Here is a 13,918-nt window from a genome sequence, read left to right as displayed (position 1 = left end):
AGGCATAATACCAGGCATGGGTTGCAGTGAATTTATAATGTAAAACTGGGGGAAATCATGTGTGTTTTCTGCTAAAGGGCCATGTTGGTGAATTATAAAAATAGGGCAGATCCCATACCCAAATCTCTATAGGCCACACTGAACACAGGCTCCCTAAAATCTGTACAAATCAATATTCAAAAATGGAATTCAGTTTTATAGGACTTTAAAATAACTTTGCATACTTAACACATTACTATCACTTTAAGCAATGGAGAATAAAGGAAGTTACACAATTATATACGCTTGGGAACAGAAGGGTCCATTACATCTTACACAGTGACTGTCATCCTGCATTCTGAGTGTGGGCCTGGCCCTAGGAGACCACAGAAGCTGGCAGGATTCACACAGCACAGCCCACTCAGTAGACAGCGGGAAGACAGAGTCTCCGGAGGAGTCCCAAGTTCCTCACAGCCACTGACTGTCACAGCCTCTTCCTTTTTCCAGGCCTTGGTTCTATCTGTCTGGAATAAGGGCGGCAGGCCTGGATCAAGTCCAAGGTCCTTTCAACTCTAATTTTCCATCATTCAAATAAAAGGCTGGGCATCGGCACACCAAGCCCTCTTCCAGCGATGCTAACCACGTGTGGGGCTGCCCCAGCCCAGCCTGCCTCACAGGGGTGAACTGTGGCCCGCAAGAGAATAACCTTTACCTGTTGTAAAGAAACACAACTTAAGAGTCCTCAAACTATTTTTGTGAACTTGTATGAAAAGGGTATTATAATCCTCCATTTTTTCACATTCTCCTAAAAGAGAATAGAAAAAGAAACCAGCCGAGCTGCTGACCTAGTTTAGAATAACATGTGAACACAGCACAAATGCACACCCACTAGTGCCTTGCTGGCGGCGCCATCCAGGTTAGAAAATCTGTGTGCCGAGAGAGGCCAGGCCACGTGGTGGGGGTGCTGCTGGAGCCAAATGCTCTCTTTCCATAAGGTGGAAAGATTAAAACCCAGCTGTTTGAAATCACATTTATGAAGTAACATTTTTTAACTTAATGGAAAAAAGGAATGTCAAGGGAAAAATTTATCTTCCTTTCCAAAAGAAATATTGGACTATGGATTTATACCAAACATGAAAAGCACATTAACCAAAAACAGGTACTCCCCATGTTGCTAAAACAGGGATTGGGAAAAGAGGAATACTAACCTGAATTGAATCAAACTCTAACTAAAAAATTCACCATTGCTGTGGTTTGAAAGGATCTGAGGTGAGACTACCATATTCAAGTTGGTGTGGAACGTTAAACTAGCCAGGAAATGAAACCACATCCACACTTTACTCATTTTACCTTGTTGGAGGGATACACGACATACCTGCAAGGAAATGAATTCTGTGACTCATTCATTCGTTCATACAACCAATATATTAGCCGCTTCCATGCCCCGTGCTAGGTACTGAGACATGGAAACTCGGAAATGAATGAGCTAGCCCTCTTCAAAGAGCTTATGATATGAATTATTTAAAAAATATAAGCAGTGACTAATTTGCCACTCCTTCCAAGGCCACACATTTCCCTTCTTTATCTTCTTCATGTCTAGAGCACTGCCCAGCCTATGACAGGCACTTGGTGAATCACACATTTGTTGAATAAATGAATAATCTGATCTGAGCCTCAGAAGAACCCTGTGAGATAATTAGAGCAGATAACATTCTTCCCATTTTATTTCATTTTGCCCTATCTCACCACACGCCTCAGTTTCCAAATCCACTTTCAGGAATGTGAGAGACGCACTCATAATGGGCATAGCCCCATGCATAACAAAGTTCCCCAAATGGCTTGTTGTCTTAAGTAGGTTCAACACTACTCAGGAAGTACTAACAAGGCTTGTGCTACTAATGTATTTGGCTCTTACTTCTTAGATAACTGAAATAACATCAATCTATTGAATTTCAAATCCAGCTGGGTACAGTGACTCATACCTGCACTCCCAGCACTTTGGGAGACTGAGGCAGGAGGATCATTTGAGACCAAGAGTTCTAGACCAGCCTGGGGAACAAAGAGAGACTCTGTCTTCACAAAATAGTTTAAAAATTAGCCAAGTGCAGTGACGCACTCCTGTACTCCCAGCTACTCAGGAAGCTAAGGCAAGAGAATCACTTGTGCCCAGAAGTTCAAGGCTGAAGTGAGCTAGGATCACACCACTGCAGCACTCAAGCCCAGGTGACAGAGCAAGACCCAGACTCTAAAAAATAAAAAATTGCAAATTTATAAAATCTAAATCTCAGCAGTGAGTCATTAGCCCAATATCAGAATAAGGTCTTTCCATTACACGGCCACTGGAATCAGAATGACCAGATTGAGAATTTGAATTTATTGGCTTCTTGATGTGATACAGAAAATACTAGAAAATTGCTGTAATGTGATAAAGTGCTAAGAATTAATGCTAAAGCTGGAATGAGAACTGCAGAGCACAGTAAATATCTGTCCGAGTTAACAAAACTGGTGTTGACAGAGGCAGGCTTCCACCTCCATCCAACCTCCCCCAGGCTGTCTCCAGTACAACATCCAAAAGCCCAGTGCATTCAGGTCCTCTAATAACAAGGTCATTGATTGTGGTATCTCAAACAAACTGATAACTCTAGGAGAAAGGCCCTCACCTTAGCTGCATATTGGGATCACATAGACATCTTTCAGCACTGCCAGGGTCAGGGTCCCAGCCAGGTCCTGCTCTCCCTGGCTTGAGGTGCAGTCAGACAGTGTGGGTTTCCAGCGCCCCCGGCATGACTCCAATGGGCAGCGCAGATGGAGAACCACTGTCTACTGAGAAAAAAGGTAGCTCACTTAGAGCAAGCCTCCTCTGTAGTTAATGGTGTTTTATTGGAATGTTTATTTCGTATTTGCTAATTTACAAAGAACAAACTAAAATACAAGCTCTTAAAATAAGCAGGTATTTGGATAATTGCTGGTTACAGGGCCCAGTCGCAGTATTGTTCTATCAATGGGCCATTTTGGAAACTTTGGAACCAATGTAGTTTTGACCCCTAAACTACATTTTGACAGACTAGAACCAGAGAGTGTCCTCCATGAACTAAACTCAAGTCAGAGAAAGACAATGGAAGAATTTTTAAAATATGTTGTCCTATGATATGCTGTCTATTCTTTGTGGAACTTGTTGAGTATTTCTGACAAGCTAGAAGTTGAGGGAAATCAAGGACTGTTAAACATTAGAAACATTTTGGTGATAAATTCATGGTGACCTGAGATGGATAATATTGGACTGGAATACAGAATGAGCCGCTCGGGAACCGGGGTCTCCTCCGGTAGTGGTAGACGTATTATAACCATTTATAAGATTTATATCACTCCTCTTCTTTAAAAAGTTGGGATCTTTTAAGTGAAGAAAGTGGCATTTCTCTTTGCCAAAATATCCTATTTGATTTCTTATTAAAAAAAAAAAAAAACTTAGCAGAAATAACTTCCAGAATCAACAACAGACTTTAGAATCGCTGTACATACTTCTGGCAATAATACAATCCTCTCTACATTAGGGGTCTTTAGCCTCTCTGCATTTCTACGTAAAACTTCTGATGGGTTTTTCGATGTTGTGGATTTATCCCAGAGTCATCAAATCTTAATGCTGAGAGGGACCCAGACACATGGTCCATCTCTCACCTCCCAGGTGAGGAAGGAGGCCAGGGATAAACCCTGACTTACCCAAAGCTGGAAAATTAATTACATGTAGTGGAACATAAAACTCAAAATTTCCATCAGATTGAGAGGAAACCCTTTTTTGTCCTGAAGGTCATTCTAGTTATGTACAAACTAACATTAGCCAGTTGGACTATACCATGTGCAAGAGGAGAAAGGAAAAGAATAATTAACAGGAACAGAATTTCCTAATATTTTGTCACCTTTGAAAAAAACAGGGAATTTTAGGAGTCCTAGAACTAGGGGAAAAATTGAATATCTTAAAGTTTTCTGTGAATTCCAAACTTATATAGAGAAAAGCTATATTAAAAATTTTTTAAGAATCAGTTGCTAAACAAATTTGAATAATGTAAACCTAAACTCAGTCAGGATTCAATGATAAATGCTCAATCTTAAGCAGAACAAATCAAGCCTCACAGAGACTAAATTTAATCTGCTTGGTAGAGTCAACATTCTACTAGTTAACAGGCAACAAAAAGTTGTTTTCAATTTCTCCTACACTCCTTTAAAGCCTTACTTTTCACAGATACGATCTCAGTCACAAAATAAGGACCTATATACAGCATTACATCTCAGCTGTAAAATCAGCCTTTTTTGTGAATTGGCAAAGTAGTCTACATTAGTTATTTCTGTTAAAATTCATATAGCAACACTGACTCATTTAGTTCACACTTCTATCATTCACAAACCTGAAAATGGAGAGTGATTCTGGCTCCATCATTTCTGACATTAAAGTCTAGAACCCGCTCTTAGTACGGGTGCCTTTTCCATGTACTTACATTGTAAATAGCAAAGAGGTCAAATCTAGCCACCAGTGAAGTGTAAGCCAAGAATCAATGAGTTCTAAGATTAGCATAAATAATTGTACCATAACCAACGTACATTTCCTAGTACAGAGGTGACAATAATTTTTTTTATTGATTATATACACACTGTCTATTCCCCTGCAAGGTATAGGATACCCTATCATAAATGGAAAATTCAGGCTGGGCATAGTGGCTCATGCCTGTAATCCCAGCACTCTGGGCAACCCAGAATGGAGGATAGCTTGAGTCCAGGAGTTCAAGACCAGTTTGGTCAACATGGTGAGACCCCATCGCTACAAAAAATTGCAAAGTAGCTGAGCATGGTAGCACGTGCCTATAGTCTCAGCTACTCGAGAGGCTGAGGTGAGAGGATGGCTTAAGCCTAGGAGTTTAAGGCTGCAGTGAGCCTAGATCATGCCACTGCACTCCAGCCTGGGCAACAGAGCCAGACCCCCAACTCTTTAAATAAATAAATAAATGTATGTAAAATTCAATGAAGATGGAAAACAATGAGAAAAAACACAAAACATAAATCAGGAAATGCAGAGGAAAGAGGAGAGGAAAACTGACTGAAGAGAACTTATCTCTAAACTGAATTCCAAGCAAACAAGCCACCACAGCCAAGAGGAAACCAAAGGAATGGTGATGGGACCTCACGGGCCCTCGAGGGATGCGTTCCAATCACCCACAAACAGACTTCTCTCATTTCGAAAACTTAACGGGATCTGTCACGCTTTTTATTAAAGGGTGCTGTTCAGCAAGGAGAAGACTATCTGACACACCAATTTTATCAAAAAGTGAAAAGGACTGCCCATCTTGTAATTTCCCAGCTCAGCCTTCAGGGAGGTTGAAACATTCGTTTCCATAAAGTAGTTTCCATAAAGTTGCCAAAAACGGCATCCAGAAAGTAGTGCTTTAGCTAATTATGAAGATAAAGCTTTGAGAATTTTCAGAAATAAAAAGTTGATCCTTAGGGCAAAACTCCTTAAATGTCAGCTTTTGATGGCATGGGAATGCCGTGAGGATGATACATGTACTCACTCCCTTGCGAAAACCTGCAGTGCAAGGTGCACATGTTGAGTAAGCTTCGAGACACTGCACAGCATGTTAACAATGTTAATCCCGCTGGGAACCTGAGGCAGGAGATGGCAGCAGCGCTCATGCTTCACCTGGTGTCACAGGCCAGCTCCATGTTCAGCTGGAACTCAGTGTAAAGGCACCGGCCTCACTAGTGATACTCTGATCTCACTCAAAGATGGGCTGATGTTCCCGGTCATAAACTTGGAACACAGGGGAATTTAATTTGAAAGTTTATATTCTGTGTAATGAATTAAGTTACCCCCAAAGCATTTAATAAAAGTCCTATCTTAAGTGGTGCTGCTGAAACCATAGCTGTCCTTCAGAAAGATGAATATGACATGATAAAAGGAAATCTGCCCAAGTAATAAGATTACCAGAGAAGAGCCTCCCATCAAAGAGAGTAATAAAAAATGTTTAAAAACTCAATCCATTTTATGATATAGCTTATCACTCCCATTATGGTGCTGAAAAGATTATTTTAATGGGTCTCAAATTCTATGAGAACCGTGAGTGAAAAACATACAATGTGCTCTTAAAAGTCCAAAGTACTCTCAGGCTTTGGACTTGCATACCTACAATTACCCTTTAGAGCAGCTTGAACAAATCACCCAACTTCCCATCAAAACACCACCCAGCATTTGGAAAGTCATAAAAGTCCTTCAGGGCTTGAAACAGCGGATAACAGTACGTCTTGCCTATATTTATAACCAATTATATACATATAACCAATGAATGAATGAATTTGTTTTTGTGGTTTTCTGTCTGTAAGACACAAGGAGGTATTCTTCCTAACTTATTATGTAGAAGAGTACTGAAAGTAGGTAAGAACGCTCTTTCAAACTCTTGGAAGAACAGAAATATCAATAAATAGAATGCACATGGGAAAAGAGTTTGAAACGATGTCCACAGTGGCCTTTTCTGGGGATGCTGGGGTCGCTTTGATAACTTTAAAGTTTCTTGTGGATTTTATACATGATTTTATAACCAGGGACAATAAAAACCCTATTTTAACAGAAGAAAAATCTCTGTGAAAACTAAATGTCTATAGAGCTCTAAAGCCATTAAAATTCACAATTTTAAAGACACTAATCAAGTACCTAATTCCCTATGGCATCATCTAAACAGAAATCCCAACACATGAGTCCTTCCTCATGAGGGTCAATGCTATTCCAGACACATTGCCTTTCCTTTCAAGAAATGTGTACTGAGCCCCTCCATCAGCAGCATGGAGTGGCAGGGGTGCTGCTCTGCAGGGACACGTCCTGGAGGGCAGTGGAGAAGGTGAGGTCAGCAAGGGGGCTGGGGGTCCTATGGAGCCTGTGGGCCTCTGGACAACCTGTGGATTTTACTCCGTAGACCAGAGGCATTAAAGGATCTTGAGTTCCAGGACAGGTACACTAATTTTTTTAAAAAAATATTTTATTGGAATATAGCATATGTGTATGTATGCATGTGTGTGTATATCAGAAAGGCCAGCTCAATGAGTCTACGAAGACTAAAAAATACCCATGTAACCAGCTCCCTGATCAAGACCCAGAAAGGCACCCTCAGGGGCCCTAACTTGCTTGGTCCAGGATCTCGCAGTCCCCAACATGGCAGGTAGACTTTGGGGGCCAAGGCATCCCGTTGTGAAGAGCCTTGTATACCTTGCTGAGACTCATTCATGGCTCTCAATCTGCAGAGTTTATACTTAGTGAATGTGATGGAAACTCAACTGTGCCGAGCTTTCAATATATCTTCATCAAGACTAACCTTTCATAACCCTCTCATGATGTTACTCTGCAGATAAAACAGAATCAATCATGAAGCCCAACAGGAGCTCCACACTGCCCACTGACAGATGTGCTTTCCATGCGCACTGGAGGTCCGTGGGTGATGAGGACCATATCCACCTGGCAGGATCAACAGAGGCAGACACACAGGTGTTGACAGCAGAAACCTGGGCCTCAAAGTACGGACCACAGGAGTGCCCAGCAGCATTTATCCTCAGGCGTGGTGAAGGCTGGCCCAGGAGGCTCTTTCCCTCCACTCAGTCCGTCGTTCATTCATGGATCCACCCACCAAGAGCCCGTCACTGCCTGGGCAAGGAGCACGGCCACAGCCACCGAGGGAGAAGTGGACAGTCCACAGCCCAGAGACCCGGGACCCAGGACCCCGGCCTCCCTCCAGCTCTTACACTCTATCTTCTATGTATCCTCAGGCAAGACTCTTCATCTCTAGATTCCTATGATAAAATGAGATGCCTGGACTAAACCAGCAGCTTTTCATTTTTCCCCTGAACAACTTTGGTGCTCCCCGTGGGGCCTTGCAGTTTGCGGCAGGAGCGGGAGCTGGGTCAGGAACCCTGAACATTGGCTCGGGTTGGCATGCAGGGGAGGCTTCCATTGGAGGGTTCACGGGTCAAGCACATCCTCTGGCTGAAAGGCCTGAAAGCCTTTTTGCATTCTCGCATCTCAAAGTCTTATGTTCTAAAAGTCCTTTCAGTTCTTATGATCAGTGATTCTATAAAATTTTAAGACAAGGATTTTGAAGAAAATCCCACATTAGCTCTTTGGGTACTTCTGTTGCCTGCTCCGAATTATTCCAATGAACATTCAAATGACAGATAACTTTAAAAATGGATTCCTGAATTCTGCACATTTTGACACAAACTGATTATATCAGCAACAGCTCCACAGGGCCATTCCCATGAGAAGACAAACATGCTCTAACTTCTGGTCTCATAAAAAGATGCTCTGGGCCCCATGGCCCATTTCTCTGCTCCCACAGTTTAATGCTGCAAACAAGTTTTCTGTACTCACTGTGTCTGATTTCTGATTCTCCCCTAACAAATGCGAATTAGGCTTTGGGCCCCATCACTGCACCAATGCCGCCCGGCCAGTCCCCAGTGACCCCCATGAAGTTAACTTGGCCTAATCTCACCAGTTGACCCCTCTGTTCCCTCCCACAGGAAACCCCGTCCATCTGGGTCCCAGCGCACATGGCACTGCAGTCCTTTCCACACCTCTCAGCTCCTCCTCCCCCTCCCTGACCTCTTAACCTTGGAGTGCCCTGGCTCACCCTTGGCCCCTTCTCCTTTCTGCATACGCCATTCCCTTGCCATCTCAAATGGTCACTGTCTCACACTAACAACTCCCACATTTATCCCTGACCTTTCCACCTCATCCCAGACCCCAGACTCCTCCAGTCACCTGGTCAACATCTCCTTGTGGAATGTAATAGAAATCTCAGCTTACATGTCCAAGCCCAAATACCTGATTACCCCGCCCAAACTCGCTCCCCGTGCCTTCCCCATCTCAGAAACTGTACCTGGGATAGAGACACCACTGCAGTCATCCTTGACCCTTTCCTTTCTCTTACACCCCAAACCATCCATACGCTCTGCTGGTTCCACCTCCAAAACACACTGAAAATGGACCCCTTCCCGCCATCTTACTACAGTCACCCTCCCCACAGTGATCTCCTGGCTCGTCCCCTGTCCTTCCACCGTGGTTTACTCACAAGAGTGCAGTCAGGATGCTCCTGCTGAAATGAAAGTCAGATCAGGTCTCTCCAACAGCTTTCATTTTACTCAGAGTGAAACCCCAAGTCCTTATAATGAACTCCACATGACCCTCCCTGATGTGGCTCCTGCCAGCTCTCCCCTTGCCCTCCCGAGGTTGGTTCTGGGTACCCAGCCTCCTCACTGCTCCCTGCACTCACAGCTCACCCACACCTGCTGTTCCTCTGCCCAGAGCTTTCCTGAAAGCCTGCTTAGCCGACTCCCTCACTTTCATCAGGGCTTCGTGCAAATGTCACCATGGCCACGGCCTCCCTCACTCCACTCCCCATCTCACCTCCCAGACTCCTGGCTCTTCCTACCTGCTTTCCTGCTTCACTCTTCTCTCCTACTCACATTTCCATCTAACATGATATTCAAATATACATATACTGTTTCTTGCCTTTTTTTCTCCGTTAGAAATAAACTACATGAGGGCAGGGATTTATGCCTGCCTGGTCTTACTGATGAGTCCCCAGAGTGTGGAACATGGCCAGCAATCAATCAGTATTATTATTGTAAGCAATCAATCAATTTTATTAAAGAAATCAATGAACAGATGTAAAAGGCTGTGGAGAGGTTCTTATAGGAACCACAATTAACTACGGGTGTTCCTTCGGGTGAAGAAAATTTCCTCTAGCTGAGCAAATATCCTCACTAGAAACAAATATATGGAAAATGAAGCAGGAAGGAGAAAAAAGAAGGAAATAATATATTGTTAGCAAATTGCAAAAGATTTTTAACGGCAGAATTAAAGTTATTGGCCACATGGTTTTTTTAGTTACCCGTGGTCTTCAATTATGGAATCGTTCTCTCGCGTCCTCAAGGTCATAAATAGCTAGGCTTTTTCCATCTGTCCCTACCCAGTTATCTGGCTGTGCTCCTAAATCACAATGTTCTCTCTCCACGCAACACTGTGGATTTTGGAGAGAAAAACCCATTGTCTGGCTAAAGCCCTGGACTGTTGATTGAGGAAACAGCCAGCTCCTTCCCTCCCAGCCTCCAACACCCCGAGAACTGGGTGTGAGTGCTGAGTTCTCCACCTGTCTTATTTCCTAATATCTGTGACCAGTTCAGAGCAAGGGATAAGTCAGGACTCCACCAGCCTTGTCCTCAGGTGGGTCACAGCTTGCTATTTTTTTTCCCATTTGAATAAAAAATGCCTGACTTTCTTGCCTTGAGCTTCTCATGGCATCTGCCTAGAATCCTCCCCCACTTTATGAAATTTGAAAACATCTTGCTTCCGAGACCTCAAACCTCAGTGACCTCAAAGGGCATGGGCTACACACAAATGCCCATGTCCCTGTATTCTTCAGCCAACCCACGCCAGGATTTTGCGATGGCATCTTCATACTTCTTTAATGGATGGTAGGATGTTCTACTGCAGGGGAATGTCCCTGGCCCCAAACAAGAAAGGTCTGCTGGTGAACTGAACTGTCTCTTCATTCCCAGATGGAGACTGGGTACTTAAAAGAATGGTCTTTGGCTCCTGTAACTGATCACAGTCGAGGCTGGGGTCAATGTGGGTAGCAAACCATCACGTGCACTCCCCTGTATGCCAGACTATAGTAGGAGGAGGCACAGGTGGGCCTGTTGGGTTCTCAGCAGCAGGCTGAGCTCCAGGCTGACCCAGCACCAGTTCCACCACTGGGCAGGAGAGGCGAGAACCTCTCGCCTGCCCTTCGGTTCCAGCCAGTTACAGCTTTATTGGGAAAAACTACCTATTTCCAACAACCTATGCCAGGCTAGAATTTCAGGCTCTGCAAAGACAAAATATTTTTTGACCTGAACATGCCTATTTCAAGCCTTTCATAAAGAACTTCTTTATAGTACTATGTGCCAGTTAAGGATTTCCTAAATTCCTTTGTCTGTCTCCCCAATAATCAAAAAGAGAATATTTCTGATAGACTTAGGAGACTTCAAAATAATGTGATCAACAACCAGGAGCAGAGACTTAAAAACTCAACGTCCTCAACAAAACACTGGCTGATAAAATCCCCTACCTTCCAAAATTAACAAGAAATCTGTCTTTCTGTTCAGTTCTTCCCCAAGGGCATGTCCGGTTGAGAGCAGGTTCCATCTGTGTGGCCCAGCATTCAGGAGCTCTGCGCACCCTGCTGACATGGGCCATCCATCCCCAGATCTCCTCCCACGGGATCACCGCGTTCCACCGTCCTGCCCTTAGGGAATCTCAGCCTCCCTGTCACAGGTGCAAATCACCCTCACCCCTTACCCGGGCCTCCCTTCGGTCCCCATCCCTTCCCCAAACAGACAGACCTCAAACACCACCCAGACTCCACCCCAAGGACTCATTCAATGATGCTGTCGCTGGACCCAGGTCACCCAGGTGTCAGAGCCTCGACCTCGGGGTTTGTTCTCACAGGATGAGAACAAAACAGCCACCTCCCAGGATTGCCAACCCCAGCATGGAAGACTCACACTGGTCCTCACCCCAGCCTGAACACTCCTGCTGAAGCCAGCCCTTCCCTATCCCATTCTGTCATCATTAAAGAGAGAAAGGACTGGAATAACCATTCCCGCCTCTGAACAGGGCTCTCATTTGGACCCCTGATGTGTTGTACTCCTCCACATTCCTGGAGGGAGGAAGTGCCCCAGTAGACTTTCATTCTTCTCTGCAGCCAGTCTGGGTTTTCTCAATGCTATCTCTGAAGAAAAGTGCATAAAACAGCAAGAATAATTGGCACAAATGAGACAAATGTAATACAGAAGCTTAGTCCCAAAACGCACACTGAAAACAAAGCCATAAAAATATAAATGAAATCAAGTTTTCTTTATATTTAAGTATAACAAAGCCTGCTATTGATAAATGGGGCCTTCTTCACACCCATGTCAGGACTATGTTCCTTGCTTTATTTTTTCTTATAGTGCTTATCACCTTTAAATAAATCAAAAACAAATAAATCATATAATTAACTTTTATTTTATTTAATGCCTTCAATCGCTAGAATGTAAGTTCTCCTGAATACAAGAAATATTCACAGTATTGTTTATTGTTATTTTCCTTGGTCCCAGAACAGTGCCTGGCATGTCACACATTCTCAAAAATATTTGCTGAATGAATGAAAGTTTCTTCTATTAAGTAAACTGTCATTTCTGGATGATAAATATCACGTCACTCCTCAACCTCAAATCTTTCCATAGATTCCATCAATTCCAGGACACAGTCCGTATTAGCGAGGCATATTTGGCCTTCACAATGTGGCCCTGAGCATCTGCCGGAATCCTTCCTAAATCCTACACATCCCCTGGAGGCCAACATGCCTCTCAAGCATACCATGGCTTCCCATCACTGCACCTTCATGTACACGGTTCCTCCTGCCTAGAATGACTTGCTCCTTACTCCCTTGCCTGACATATGCCTACTGACCTTTTAGCAAAAAGCGAAAACAGAAAAATCCCCCGCCAAGACTGTGAAGCCTTCCCCAGTATTACCAACCCCATCCAAGAACTGAGTACCACTGCTACCATGTTCCCATGGCAACCTGTGCACCCCCCACCCCCAGCACAGTGCTAATCACCTTGCTGTCATTGCTCTTTGTCTCACCCATGTCATTATCTTTGCATCTCCTGGGGCTAGCACAGTAGGTGGCTAATAGTTGCTTTAACTTAAATGGACTCGAATGCACTGCGGGGAGGGGAAAAGAGAAGTCGGCACACTTTGGGGCTGAGTTTTGTTTCTTTCACTTGTACCTGATGTCTGTGCTCCTGCCACAGCCGTTCACATAGAGGCACGAGCTGAAGAGGAAGATGGACAAGCAGCAGCACAGGCTTTGCTTCTCTGGCTTCATCTTGAACCAGAGGGCCCATTTGTCTGTGTTAATTTAAGCCATTAAATATTAAAGCTGTATAAATCACACAAACCAGCATATCTGCCTTCTCTCCACTAAGTGTCCAAATCAGGAGCCAATAAAACACTGGAAGATTTTTTTTTATTTGAGACGGAGTTTCGCTCTTGTTGCCCAGGCTTGAGTGCAATGGTGCAATCTTCGTTCACTGCAACCTCTGACTCCCAGATTCAAGCGATTCTCCTGTCTCAGCCTCCCGAGTAGCTGGGATTACAGACACATGCCACCACACCTGGCTAATTTTTGTATTTTTAGTAGAGACAGGGTTTCATCATTTTGGTCAGGGGGCTGATCTCGAACTCCTGACCTCAGGTGATCTGCCCTCCTTGGCCTCCCAAAGTGCTGGGATTACAGGTGTGAGCCACCGCACCTGGCCTAATGCTGAAAGATGTTTTAAGCATATAAATTTTTTAGACAGGGAAAATTATACACATGTGATACAAAAAAATTATAAAATTTCAATGAACACAGGTTGCCCATGAGACAAGAACATGTGTGAAGGAAGCACATGAACAGGGCTTTCTACAATTCTGATGGTGCACACATGGAGAGGAGCCAAGGATTTCTGCAGAAAAATTCACACCACAGGTCAGCAGCTAAAAGTACAGATGGAGAGTCAGTGAGCATGACCACCTCATGCACTCAGCCCTCCCATGCTGGGATTACAGGCGTGAGCCACCATGCCTGGCCAAGCCACCATGCCCGGTCTTCTATAGTCTTAAAATTGGAAGCTTGTTTCCCCTAAAGGCCAAAAATGTTCAGAGTTCTCTAGAAGCAGTGGCTTATGACGATTACACCAATATTAATGATACAGAGTAAAGGCTTCGAGACACCAGTGGTGTGGCAGGCATTCACTCAATGCAGATTAAGTTGTGCCCAGCTTTAGAGGACTGCCAGGATTAATCCAGAGCCTACTAGACACCCCAGGGAGCTGCTAA

General features: G+C 44.0%; 1 protein-coding gene across 3 annotated transcripts in view; it reads right to left on the bottom strand.

The window, feature by feature from the left end:
- LDLRAD4 (low density lipoprotein receptor class A domain containing 4) overlaps nt 1-13,918 on the bottom strand; it is a 259,936-nt gene that overhangs the window by 210,603 nt on the left and 35,415 nt on the right. The gene's annotated exons all lie outside the window — the stretch shown is intronic.

This window comes from Aotus nancymaae, unplaced genomic scaffold (genome assembly GCF_030222135.1).
Source record: "Aotus nancymaae isolate 86718 unplaced genomic scaffold, 86718_ANA_hifiasm-v0.15.2.pri h1tg000020l, whole genome shotgun sequence".
NCBI lineage: Eukaryota > Metazoa > Chordata > Mammalia > Primates > Aotidae > Aotus > Aotus nancymaae.
This window is presented reverse-complemented; position numbering and strand designations above follow the sequence as displayed.